General features: G+C 44.7%; 1 protein-coding gene across 1 annotated transcript in view; it reads right to left on the bottom strand.

The window, feature by feature from the left end:
* The window catches only part of LPGAT1 (lysophosphatidylglycerol acyltransferase 1), a 143,953-nt gene extending 130,977 nt beyond the window's left edge, over positions 1-12,976 (bottom strand). Inside the window, exons 1-2 of the mRNA XM_074949300.1 lie at positions 12,880-12,976; positions 4,945-5,053 (exon numbers count right to left, since the gene is read on the bottom strand). The gene's annotated coding sequence lies outside the window, so the exon portion shown is untranslated. The remainder of the gene's footprint in view (positions 1-4,944; positions 5,054-12,879) is intronic.
* Between the last annotated feature and the right edge of the window lie 456 nt (positions 12,977-13,432).

The following is a 13,432-nucleotide window of genomic DNA, read 5'->3' as shown; positions in this document are numbered from 1 at the left end:
CTTTTAGTAAATAGCTCTTTGTTTGAGTAACAAAGGGAGAATAGTAATTCCTAATCTATCTTCTCTATACCATTCATAATTTTGTGTACTTTTATGTCCCCTCTTATTCATCTCCTTTCTAAAGTAAAAATCCCTATTGTATGGAAAAACTTCAATGTAGAGCAACATTTTACACAAATCAATGCCGAAATTAAAACACTATATCCCAAACAGATCAGCTTTGCAATCTGATTTATATCAAAAAGAAAGAATGCCCGCTTAGCCCAGCAGTCTTTTTTTAGTAAAAAATAAACAGGAATTGAAATCAGTGGTGATGGTGTCATAAGAAATACTTCTAGTTTGTCAGAAAAAGTGTTTTTCAGAGGGCAAGAAATTAGTGAAGGAGAGTCTGTAAATTTCTGCTGCACATTGTGGTGACCTAAAAACCCAGAAAGTAGTTGATGGGATTGCACTTTCACATAACACAGTAATGAGAAGACATCCCATGATGTGTTAGCACAGATTAAACTTTTTAACGGTTGCACAGAAATATTTTTCACTTGCAGCTTATGACAGTGGTGATGCTACTAATACTGCATAGTTAAGTGTTTTTGTTGTGTGTGAATGAAAATTTTGATATAATTGAGGAACTGTTGGTCTCTGCCCACTTTGCTCTACAACCAGCATCTCACACTTGTTTGAAGAACCAAGAACATGTACTGCAAGAGCATGCAGTGTTGGTGTAGCAGTGCTGGTCCCAGTATAGTAGAGAGACAAGGTAAGTGAAGTCATCTCTCTTATGGGACCAACTTCTGTTGGAGAGGGAGACAAGCTTTTGATCTTACACAGGGCTCTTCTTCATAATGAGAGTAAGTGAAAATGTTAAGCTTGATTGGTCCAAATTAGACAGTATTTGTACAGATAAGGCACCTGCCAGGACTGTCCAGAAGAATGGTTGTGATGTTTTGCTAGAAAAGTTTTTGGGTTCTTTATCAGACTGATTGTCCTACACTTTAGGAAGTTATGTGGTTGAGCATTTTGCTGAATGAGCTAACCTCAAGAACCCACTCTTACTGCTCATTTCCTAGACTTCCTGTAGCTCTGAGACCAATCAGTACCTCCAGAATCCACCCATATCCACATAATTTTACTCCAGAACAAAAGGGTTAAATCCAGCACATAAATGAAATGTACCTGTAACTTCTGTATACTTCAGAATGAACTACATGGATCTGAGGGTATAATTTGGCCTGAAACTTTTGTTTAAAAATAGTGTGCCTAGACAGAGCCCTTAAAATTGTAAAGGAAATGTTCCAAATGTGAACCAAATGTAAACTCATACACAGTTGTCTTTCTGTGACAATAAACAAAGAGCCTAAAATAAAAACATTAAACCTCTCCCATTCATATCAATAAACATTCATGGAGCATGTTGGCAATCCTCATGATTGTATTGAGACTTGCAATATTAGATGTTTTTCTTAAACTCCAGCTCCTGGAGGCGAGTGATCACAAAATAATCTCTGCTTTCTTTTTTTAAAAAGTTTCTAGCTCTCATGGTTAAGGTGAAAAGCCTGAGAACATGAGCAGAGTACTCCCTGAAGGCTCAGAAACTAGATGGCAAAAAAGAACTTCCACTTTTTTTTTTTAAATCTCATGATTTGTTAATGCTTGGGGCTGGCCATACTGATGAGGAGACTGTCTCTACTGTTTTACCAAAAATCATCTGCTACTGTCCTTATCCATTGTTAGATGCAGACACTATTGGTCAAGGAGTTCTATGGTAGTTGATTGGTGTAAAAGATTGCTGGGGTGGAGAATTATATGTTGGAATTCACAGCTCTCCCACCCTTCTCCCCAAAGAAAAAAATTAAGTCACCCCTACTCCTGCTTACAAAGAGAGGGGAAAAGACATCTCCTTCCCAATCTCCAATGGCTTTGGGGGTATCAGGTGTCAAAAACTTCTGTGACATCTTCTACATAAAAGTATGATATTCTCACAACAAAAATATAGCATGTAGAAAATATGGAGAAAGTATAAATTTAATATAAAAATAGGGAATACAAGGATTGTCGTGTTCATATTTAACTGTAGGGCATGTAGGAATGAAATCAGGAGGGCCAAATCGCACCTGGAGCTGCAGCTAGCAAGAGATGTCAAGAGTAACAAGAAGGGTTTCTTCAGGTATGTTGGCAACAAGAAGAAAGCCAAGGAAAGTGTGGGCCCCTTACTGAATGAGGGAGGCAACCTAGTGACAGAGGATGTGGAAAAAGCTAATGTGCTCAATGCTTTTTTTGCTTCTGTCTTCACTGACAAGGACAGCTCCCAGACTGGTGCGCTGGGCATCACAACATGGGGAGTAGATGGCCAGCCCTCTGTGGAGAAAGAGGTGGTTAGGGACTATTTAGAAAAGCTGGACGTGCACAAGTCCATGGGGCCGGACGAGTTGCATCCGAGAGTGCTAAAGGAATTGGCGGCTGTGATTGCAGAGCCATTGGCCATTATCTTTGAAAACTCGTGGCGAACGGGGGAAGTCCCAGATGACTGGAAAAAGGCTAATGTAGTGCCAATCTTTAAAAAAGGGAAGGAGGAGGATCCTGGGAACTACAGGCCAGTCAGCCTCACCTCAGTCCCCGGAAAAATCATGGAGCAGGTCCTCAAAGAATCAATCCTGAAGCACTTACATGAGAGGAAAGTGATCAGGAACAGTCAGCATGGATTTACCAAGGGTAGGTCATGCCTGACTAATCTAATCGCCTTCTATGATGAGATTACTGGTTCTGTGGATGAAGGGAAAGCAGTGGATGTATTGTTTCTTGACTTTAGCAAAGCTTTTGACACGGTCTCCCACAGTATTCTTGTCAGCAAGTTAAAGAAGTATGGGCTGGATGAATGCACTATAAGGTGGGTAGAAAGTTGGCTAGATTGTGGGGCTCAACGGGTAGTGATCAATGGCTCCATGTCTAGTTGGCAGCCGGTGTCAAGTGGAGTGCCCCAGGGGTCGGTCCTGGGGCCGGTTTTGTTCAATATCTTCATAAATGATCTGGAGGATGGTGTGGATTGCACTCTCAGCAAATTTGCGGATGATACTAAACTGGGACGAGTGGTAGATATGCTGGAGGGCAGGGATAGGATACAGAGGGACCTAGACAAATTGGAGGATTGGGCCAAAAGAAATCTGATGAGGTTCAATAAGGACAAGTGCAGGGTCCTGCACTTAGGACGGAAGAACCCAATGCACAGCTACAGACTAGGGACCGAATGGCTAGGCAGCAGTTCTGCGGAAAAGGACCTAGGGCTTACAGTGGACGAGAAGCTGGATGAGAGTCAGCAGTGTGCCCTTGTTGCCAAGAAGGCCAATGGCATTTTGGGATGTATAAGTAGGGGCATAGCGAGCAGATCAAGGGACGTGATCGTTCCCCTCTATTCGACATTGGGGAGGCCTCATCTGGAGTACTGTGTCCAGTTTTGGGCCCCACGCTACAAGAAGGATGTGGATAAATTGGAGAGAGTCCAGTGAAGGGCAACAAAAATGATTAGGGGTCTGGAACACATGATTTATGAGGAGAGGCTGAGGGAACTGGGATTGTTTAGTCTGCAGAAGAGAAGAATGAGGGGGGATTTGATAGCTGCTTTCAACTACCTGAGAGGTGGTTCCAGAGAGGATGGTTCTAGACTATTCTCAGTGGTAGAAGAGGACAGGACAAGGAGTAATGGTCTCAAGTTGCAGTGGGGGAGGTTTAGGTTGGATATTAGGAAAAACTTTTTCACTAGGAGGGTGGTGAAACACTGGAATGCGTTACCTAAGGAGGTGGTGGAATCTCCTTCCTTAGAAGTTTTTAAGGTCAGGCTTGACAAAGCCCTGGCTGGGATGATTTAATTGGGGATTGGTCCTGCTTTGAGTAGGGGGTTGGACTAGATGACCTCCTGAGGTCCCTTCCAAGCCTGATATTCTATGATTCTAACTCATTAAAAACTTACGTTTGAATTTACTTGAAGCTGCTGTCCAAAAGTGTAGAAGAAGAACATACAGTATTTATGTCCATCTTGCTGCAGAGTACAAAAGACCTTAACTATTTAAAATAATTGACACTAAGAAGTAAACCATATGAGCCCATTCCTTCACCCACTGAAAGAAAAGGGAAAGACTTCAATGGGAGCCACATCCTGGACCTATGTGGTTACTCTTGGATATTATTCAATCTACCAATCTATTGCAGAGGTAAGCAGTAAACAATTTATCAAATTCGGTCCTGAGCCACAGTGCACTTGTAGCAGCCGTGTTAGTCTGTATTCACAAAAAGAAAAGGAGTATTTGTGGCACCTTAGAGACTAACAAATTTATTTGAGCATAAGCATCCGATGAAGTGAGCTGTAGCTCACGAAAGCTTATGCTCAAATAAATTTGTTAGTCTCTAAGGTGCCACAAGTACTCCTGTTCTTTTAGTGCACTTGTAAAATCCCCAGGCAGTAACTATGTGACAGATTCCAAATACTTCACCAGAGGCTGGATTTGATTACTCCAGCTGACCACAGGATGACAGTTGGTCTCTCAGTTATCAACAAAACTGTAAAGGATTTTATAGAACACAAAATTCCTTGAATTGTACCCAGAAGCACATAGGCAGCTAGTATAGCCATTGAAGAACTGATAACCCCATAAATTACCATCCAACAGTAGATCGCTGTGTTATGTACTCAGAGTAACTTCTGAGTAGCCTGCAAGCATAGACCCAAGTAGAGAGCATTCCAAACATGCAAGTAATCTACAAATCACAAAGGTGTACATTGCTATGGTGGAGTCCTGGTGCAAGAGTAAAGGCTACAAATGCCTACCCAGATATAAAGAGGAGGAGGGGTGTTTTTGGAATTCCAGAAGTGGTTAGGAGCTTTAAAAGCACTCCCAAAGTGTGTCTGTATAGGGCAAAGGCTGGACAAAAAGGGCTACAGAAACTACACAATACCTTAAAGATTATCCACCTGTACTAATGATGTCATCTTGTCGAGACTGAGCTTCAGTCAACTCTTCCAATTCCATTTCAGTTAGACACAAAGAAAGGACAAATACTGGGCCTGATGAAAATGAGACACAAAGGTACATATTATCCATGTACTGATGGCACTGCAGCCCAAATTGCCTTGCATACAGTGAACCAGGAGGGCAAGAAAACAGACTAGGAAATCTCACAGAGGAGATTACTCAGGGCAGACAAGTGATTGCACAAAACCACCCCTGGCACCTCTCAGAAAGGAAAGAGCTAAAGCTCTAAAGAGCTTGGTGTTGACTAATTGGGAGGCTTTGAGGGAAGCACTAAAGGGGACAGCATGAAAGATTGCAGAGTTGGGAGTGTACAAGACTGTCACAGGGAACAATCAGGACAGAAGTGTGAGTGGAGTGTACAAAGCTGTAGGGCAGGGTAACTCAATAGGCAGACCTGGGGCCAAATCTGAACCGCCAGACACTTTTGAACGGACTGCAAAATCTTTTTATTTATTATTATTTGTATTATTTTCTCTGGAGTCTGGACCTCGACTACACCTTGACTAAGAAATTTGGACCTTGACAAAAATAATTGTTTACCCCTGCTGTAGGGCGTGTAGGATGAGAAGGGTCAGACACATAGGCAGGGGCAGTGGAGCTGGAGAGAGCTCTGTAAATTAAGAGAATAGCTAAAACAATGTGGAAGAGGAAAGGAAGCCAGTCTAAAGAAACAAAGAGGGAAGTATGGGCAGAAGGACAGGAAAGGAAGAGGATCTGAACTACTACATTTTGTAGGGACTGCAGCAAGGACAGATGTGAAAGGAAGGGGCAAAGGAGGAAGAAGTTGTAGATCCCATTCTTCTTTACCAGTTAATCAGCTATTCTCAGACTTAGTCCCTTATTCTTAGCAACAGGGTACGTCTACATTGTATCTTTATATTTGTGGATAATCCAAGAACTATACCCAGATGTACAGACACTCTTGCCCCAACCTATGTACTATATAATTTTTTTAATATTACCTTTAATAACATTTTTAAATCTGTTAAAAAGACCTGAGGCATGGCCATGGCTGGGCCAAGTCAGTTGACTCAAGTTTGCAGGGCTCAGGCTGCAGGGCTAAAAATTCTTGTGTAGACATTTGGACTCAGGCCTTGTCTACACTGGCAAGTTTCTGCGCAGTAAAGCAGCTTTCTGCACTGTAACTCCTGAGGTGTACACACTGCCAAGCCACGTACTGCGCAGAAACTGCACAGTTGCAGCACTGTAAAGAAACCACCCCGACAAGAGGCATACAGCTTTCTGCACTGGGGCTACAGCACCACGGTGCCAGTGTAGACACTCTGGTCGATTTCAGCGCTGCAATTGGCTTCCGGGAGGTGTCCCACAATACCTGTTCTTGCCTCTCTGGTCATCGGTTTGAACTTTACTGCCCTGCCCTCAAGTGACCAACCATCATCTCCACCCCTGAAACTCCTTTGGAATTTTGAAAGTCCCCTTCCTGTTTGCTCGGTGATGTGTGCAGTTATCTTAACGCATCTTTCCAGGTGGCCATGCCTGCTTCATGCACCAGGTGATCCCCCACTTGGAGCAATGCCGAGCTGCTGGACCTCATCAGCATTTGGGGAGAGGAGGCTGCCCAGTCCCAGCTGTGCTCCAGCCATAGGAATTATGATACCTATGGTCAGATTTCATGTTGCATGACAGAAAGGGGCCATGACTGGGACACATTGCAGTGCAGGTCAAAGTGATGGAGCTGCAGAACACAAGGCGCAGGAGGCAAACCACCACTCCAGTGCTGCGCCCACGAGCTGCCAGTTCTACAAAGAGCTGGACACTATACTTGGTGGTGACCCCACCTCCACTGCAAAGGCCACTGTGGATACTTCAGTGGCTCATGTGCCAGTCGAGAGTGGACAGAGCCAGGAGGAGGAAATCTTGGACGAGGATGTGGAGGGGGAGGGGGACCCAGAGGCAGAGGATGACTTGGAGGTCAGAGATGCATGCAGCCAGGAGCTCTTTTCTACCCCGGAGGAGGCTAGCCAGTCTCAGCTGTTGGATCTTGGCGAAGCGCAAAACAGGAGAGGAGGCGCCTGGTAAGTTGATTTGATTCTGGGAATCACTGAAAAGAGTTGCTGGGGACAGGAGGGTCGCAGAAAGCAGGCTTGTGTCTGTATCATGCACATACCACCACATGCCTAGTTTGAGTGGCAGAACAGGCTGTTGATAGAATCCCTCTGCCTCAGATCTCCACGAAACTCTTGTGGAGATACTGGGCAATCCACTGCTGCAGGTTCTTTGGCAGAGCTGCTTTGTTTCTTCCCCATTAACGGTAACTTTCCCGCGTCACTCTGCCATTACTGGAGGGGGGAGGGGGAGGAACCGTTGCTGCACACAGGCGAGCCTCATAAGGGCCAGGGAAGAAGCCGCAGTCTTGGAGAAGACCCTCCCTTGATTCCCTGCTCACCCTCAGCAAAGAGATATCTTCCATAATGAACACAGCCTGTGGAAAAAGTGGGGACAGGAGTGATTATCAGGCCCCCCCTGCTGGCTGTCCCCAAGAGCCACATGCCCAGTGTACAGTAGGGTCCAGGAACACGGATTTACCCTACCCTGCAGCTACTCACCTTTTTGGGGGTCTTGTGACTCATGTGTGCTTGCCTGGGGTCAGTCACTTAGTGACAGGTATGGGAATAGCAGCTGTGTTTTAAATCACTGAATCAATGTTCTGTGTGTTGCAAACAATACTGCTTCTGTAAACTGTTGTGTTTTGGCTTCACAGAGATGACCTTGGGAGCCCAGCTTCCCTCTTTGTTATTGCCAGCTGAACGGCTGCGCAGAATTAGAAAGTGGCCACGAAGAACTAAGGAGGACTTTCTGCGTGAGGTTATGATGCACTCCGCGGCCAAAAACAGGAATTGAAGGAGTGGTGGGACAGCGAGAAGAGGGACCGAAAGGAGAATGCGGCACACCAGAATGAAGCCACGGAGCAGCTCTTAAACATTACGGCGCGCCAACCGGACACACTCCAGGTGATACTAACGCTGCAAACCAAGCAGCTCCGCACTCACCCTCCCCTGCAGTCGTTATCACAAAAAACTCTTTCCCATGAGCCCCTCAGACACCACCAACACACTTTTATCAAACTCCTGGCTCCAGTCTGTACCCACATCATTCCACTCCTCCCCCTCACAGTCCAGCACTGCGGACTCCCAGTACTCACTGCACTCAACACCCATCCCTCTGCAGTTTAGCCCTGTTGAAGTACAGTACCAGCTGCAATGTACTCCAAAGGAGAAGGTTGGATATGATCGCTGGACATACACAAATCTTTAACTGTCCCAGGACCCCACCTCCTCCTGGGACCTTCCCTTCCCCCATCCCCTCAGTGGTGATGTGTTTTTTTGTTTGTCTCTCTCCTCCAGTTTTTGTTTTTTAATACAAGAATTGTGTTGGTTTGAAAGCAATCTTTATTCTATTAATTGAAAGCAAACAGAGCCCTGCAAAGCAACAGACAATTTTCTTAAATCCTCATATTGCCTCATCTGCACCAATCACAATCACCTCCTATCATTACAAGCACTGCACTCCCGAGCACAGCAACAAATATTAGTGGCTTTCTGTTTCAAATTGCTGCCTCAAGGCATACCTGATCCTTATGGCCCCATGCTGCACCCCTCTAATAGCCCTGGTCTCTGGCTGTTCAAATTCAGCCTCCAGGCACTGAGCCTCAGCGGTCCATCCTGAGTGAAGCTTTCACCCTTCCCTTCACAAATATTATGGAGTGTACAACATGCAGCTACAAGTATAGGAATATTGTCATCAGCCAGGTCCAGTTTCCCATATAGGCAGCACCAGCAGGCCTTTAAGTGTCCAAAAGCACACTCAACAGTCATTCTGCACTTGCTCAGCCTGTTGTTGAACTGCTCCTTGCTGCTGTCAAGTTGCCCATGTATGGCTTCATAAGCCACGGCATTAAGGGGTAGGCGGGGTCTCCCAGAATCACAATGGGCATTTCAACTTCCCCAACTGTGACCTTCTGGTTCAGAAAGAAAATCCCTGCTTGCAGCTTCCTGAACAGGCCAGTGTTCCAAAAGATGCGTGTGTCATGCACCTTTCCAAACCAGCCTGCGTTAATGCCTCTGAAACGCCCACAGTGATCCACAAGCGCCTGGAGAACCATAGAGAAATACCCCTTCCAATTAATGTACACAGTGGCTAGGTGGTCTGGTGCCAGAATTGGAATATGCATGCCATCTATCGCCCCTCCACAGTTAGGGAAGCCCATTTGTGCAAAGCCATCCACAACGTCATGCACGTTGCCCAGAGTCACGGTCTTTTGGAGCAGAATGCGATTAATGGCCCTGCACACTTCCGTCAACGGTCCAACAGTCAATTTTCCCACTCCGAACTGGTTAGCGACAGATTGGTAGTCGTCTGGAGTAGCCAGCTTCCATAGTACAAATCGCCAAACATGTCTCCAACTGCAGGGCAGCTCTCATTCTCATGTCCTTGTGCCACAGGGCTGGGGCAAGCTCATTACAGAATCCCATGAATGTGGCTTTCCTCATGCAAAAGTTCTGTAGCCACTGCTCATCATCCCAGACGTGCATGACGATGTGATCCCACCACTCACTGCTTGTTTCCCGAGCCCAAAAGCAGCATTCCACTGTGGTCAGCATCTCTGTGCATGTCACAAGCAATCTCGTGTCGTAGCTAGTACGCATGGTGAGATCAATGTCGCACTCCTCTTTCCTTTGTAATTTAAGAAATAACTCCACCGCCACTATTGTCATGTTACTCAGAGTGAGCAGCACACTGGTCAACAGTGCGGGATCCATTCCTGCAGACCAAAGAGGCAGAGTGCGCAGTACACAAACCGTTGAAAGATGGTGCCAAATGAGGACGGAAGCACAGGGATTGCTGGGATGCGAAGCAATGCATCACGGGGCATTGGGACAGGACCCAGGATGCCCGCGACCCTCTCTGCCTTCCCACAACTCTTAGCAGCAGAAGAGGAAGAGATGCTCTATGCGATAGCTGCCCAGAGTTCACTGCTCCGAATACCGCTGCAAGTGCCACAAGTGTGAACACGCTATTGCGCAGGCAGCTGACAGTGTGAACACAACAGCGGTTTCCCTTCAGCGCTCTCTGAGCAGCGCTGTAACTCCTGGTGCTGTAACTGTGCCAGTGTAGACATACCCTCATGCTAGAGCCAGGGCTCTGGGGCCCTCCTGCACTTATAGAGTCCCAGAGCTCAGGCTCCCCGACTGACCCCGGCCAGCCACAGGTGTTTAATTGTTGTGTAAACATACCCTGTATGTTATAAAACAGGTTCCTTGTTTTTATCCTCTTTGTATGTAGAGAGCACTAAGTGCAGTTCTCATTCCCTTAATTTGCTACAATAATACTTCTTGAAGAACTAAGCCTTTTCTAATATTTACATATTGGCCTCAGTTTTACTACTTAAAGTAACCTGAAGAGCTAACTCTGTGTCCCATGATTGCTTTCTGAACCTCCAGTGATAGTTTTGTTGCCAATCTCGAAATGGAAATCAGTTTTGCCTAAGAAAGAATAAAGGGAATGGGCTGGCCCATGAAAGCATATGGGTGCGTGTTAAACTCCATTGATCTTGAGCCTGGCGAAGTCTTACTGCAGCTCTTGACATGCTTATGTTTTGTCTCCTCTCCATCCCTTAAATAGGGGCACGCGCTCACGTTCAGTTCTCCTTTAGCCTCAATATTAATGGCTTCCAGCAACCACATCCCTTAAAGAATCCCTTCAAAGTATTGTCTAATGTATCATGGAGGCCTGTTCTTTGCATATTATTATTTTCTCTCTCTCTCTTTTTCTCTAGAAGGAAAATACTTCAACTTCTGTCCAAGTAGACAGGGTCTTGGACACAGAGGACCTGATTCTCAGTCAAACCAAGCTCACTTAACAAAACTCTGGTAGTGTAAAGTCACCATAAAGCAGGAGTAAATTATAGTTATACCCACTGTAAGGCCTTTTTACAATGCCATATCAGTGTAAAGAGGATGTAGCATAAATGAGAATTTGGCCCAAACATCATAACACCACACAGGTTTGGGGATAGGATTTCAGGAACCTGCACTGAGGGTGTACAGCCTTTGTATACAGTGGAGTCCAATTCCATGGAATGATATGCACATCTCTGGGCAGTGGCTCTTTAGAGTAAAAGACAGCGTCACTGCTACACTGATCCATCTGCCATTGCACCCCTTGAAACAGGGTTGCAAGGATGACAGGCCACTCCAGCCCTGTGGCTCATCCTCATCCTTCATTTAACCTGACAGTTTTTGATTCATACATTTACTTTTGCTTTCCATTTTTTCTAGTTGAATGCCCAAAATTCCTGCCATGGTGGCAGTTACAAAATCTATTGTTTTGCTGGGCATCTTTGCCACTTTCATATTTGCTTTTTTCAGCCTCATTGCCCAAGCATAGCTGTATGCTCAGTTTCCCACTTTTCACTTCCTTTTCCATACCTGAGCTGAGCAGGTAGGAAATGGTATAATCATGTCAAACTCCATTCACAATCCAAGAACAGCTGCATAAGTGTCAGCACTAACTGTAAAGCACTTCAGTTGTCAATTAGGATCCTTCTTTTACAAAGCACTTTGAGATCCATGTATGGAAACCACTAGATAAGAGCTAAGTATTAGTACTATTAAATCAGATTGTCTGAATATGCTTGTACAGCTAGTTAAGTGTGCGATGCTTGGTTCAAGGAACTTACAAGCTCTCCTGATAAAAACTGTAATGTTTACAAGCTCTAGCAAGCTAAGTAGCACCATTGCAAGGAGTCTACAAGCTTCACAAGACCAATAGCTTCAGGTTTTGTTTAGCTTTCCCCACCTACCTTAAACAAAACAAAAACTCTAAGAAATATAGTTCATTGCATTATGCCCATGTAATATCATAGTTGCACAGTAAGATAAGAACGTATAAGAACATAAGAACAGCCACACTGGGTCAGACCAATGGTCCATCTAGCCCAGTATCCGGTCTTCCGATAGTGGCCAATGCCAGGTGCTTCAGTGGGAATGAGCAGAACAGGTAATTATCAAGTGAATCATCCCCTGTCCTCCACTCCCATTTTCTGGCAGACAGAGGCTAGGGACACTAAGAACATAGTGTTGCATCCCTGTCCAGCGTGGATAATACCCATTGATGGACCTATCCTCCATTAACGTATCTAGTTCTTTTTTGAACCCTGTTAGGGTCTTGGCCTTCACAACATCCTCTGGCAAAGAGTTCCACAGGTTGACTGTGCGTTGTGTGCAGAAATACTTCCTTTTGTTTGTTTTAAACCTGCTGCCTATTAATTTCATTGGGTGACTCCTAATTCTTGTGTTGAGAAGGCGTAAATAACACTTCCTTATTCACTTTTTCCACACCAGTCTAGATTTTATAGGCTTCTACCATATCCCCCGTGAGTCACCTCTTTTCCAAGCTGAAAAATCAGTCCTTTAAATTTCTCTTCAGATGGAAGCTGTTCGATACCCCTAATCATTTCTGTTGCCCTTCGCTGTACCTTTTCCAATTCCAATATATCTTTTTTGAGATGGGGCTACCAGTTCTGCACATGGTATGCAAAAGGTGGGCATACCATGGATTTAGAGAGAAGCATGATTATATTTTCTGTCTTGTTATCTATTCCCTTTCCCTTCCTAATGGTTCCTAATGTTCTGTTCACTTTTTTGGCTGCCGCTGCACACGGACCAGATGTTTTCAGAGAACTATCCGCAATGACTCCATAATCTCTTTCTGGAGTGGTAACATCTAATTTAGATGCCATCATTTTGCATGGACAGTTGAGAATATGTTTCCCAGTGCTATATCTGTACAAGTTCAGGCTTGAACAGTATTGTAAGAACAATGTTGCATACTCTACCTCGGAGTTCCTGCAGCCCAGCACAAGGGATTTGCTCCTGTTACACGGAGAATCTGTTCAAGGATCTACCATATTGACTGGTATAAATTGTCATTTCCTGTGTTCAAAATTTTTAAAGTCAATACATAGAAAATTTAAATTGTCAGGTAACAACTAGTGTGTCTGGGGGAAAATGAGTTTAAATGGAGTCAAATATAATATTTCACTTCTAAATGTTGAAATATAACATGCATTGCACATCCAGTAGTCAATATGTTTCCTAACAGTTAACTGTCAGGCACAAGACTGCAGTGCTGCAGTGTCTAAACCGGTGTTTAAAAATCATTGCATGGAACCAGAGATAGAAATGCTGGTCCTAAGCAGTGGTCCCAGGAACTTCAGGCATGTATTCTTAAAAGAAAGAGTCAGAGAGATACATAGACATGCAATGCTCTCACTGCACTTGATTGTCCAGGCCTGCTATAACATCAAGTTGTCAGATTCTCAAATTGCTGTGATGTCTATGGAAATATCCCATAAAAGGATGTGTCATGATTTAAAAAGCCAAGAAATC

Source organism: Natator depressus, chromosome 3, assembly GCF_965152275.1.
Source record: "Natator depressus isolate rNatDep1 chromosome 3, rNatDep2.hap1, whole genome shotgun sequence".
In the NCBI taxonomy this organism is placed as follows: Eukaryota; Metazoa; Chordata; order Testudines; family Cheloniidae; genus Natator; species Natator depressus.
The sequence above is the reverse complement of the archived record's forward strand: the minus strand, read 5'-3'. Positions and strand labels throughout refer to the sequence as shown.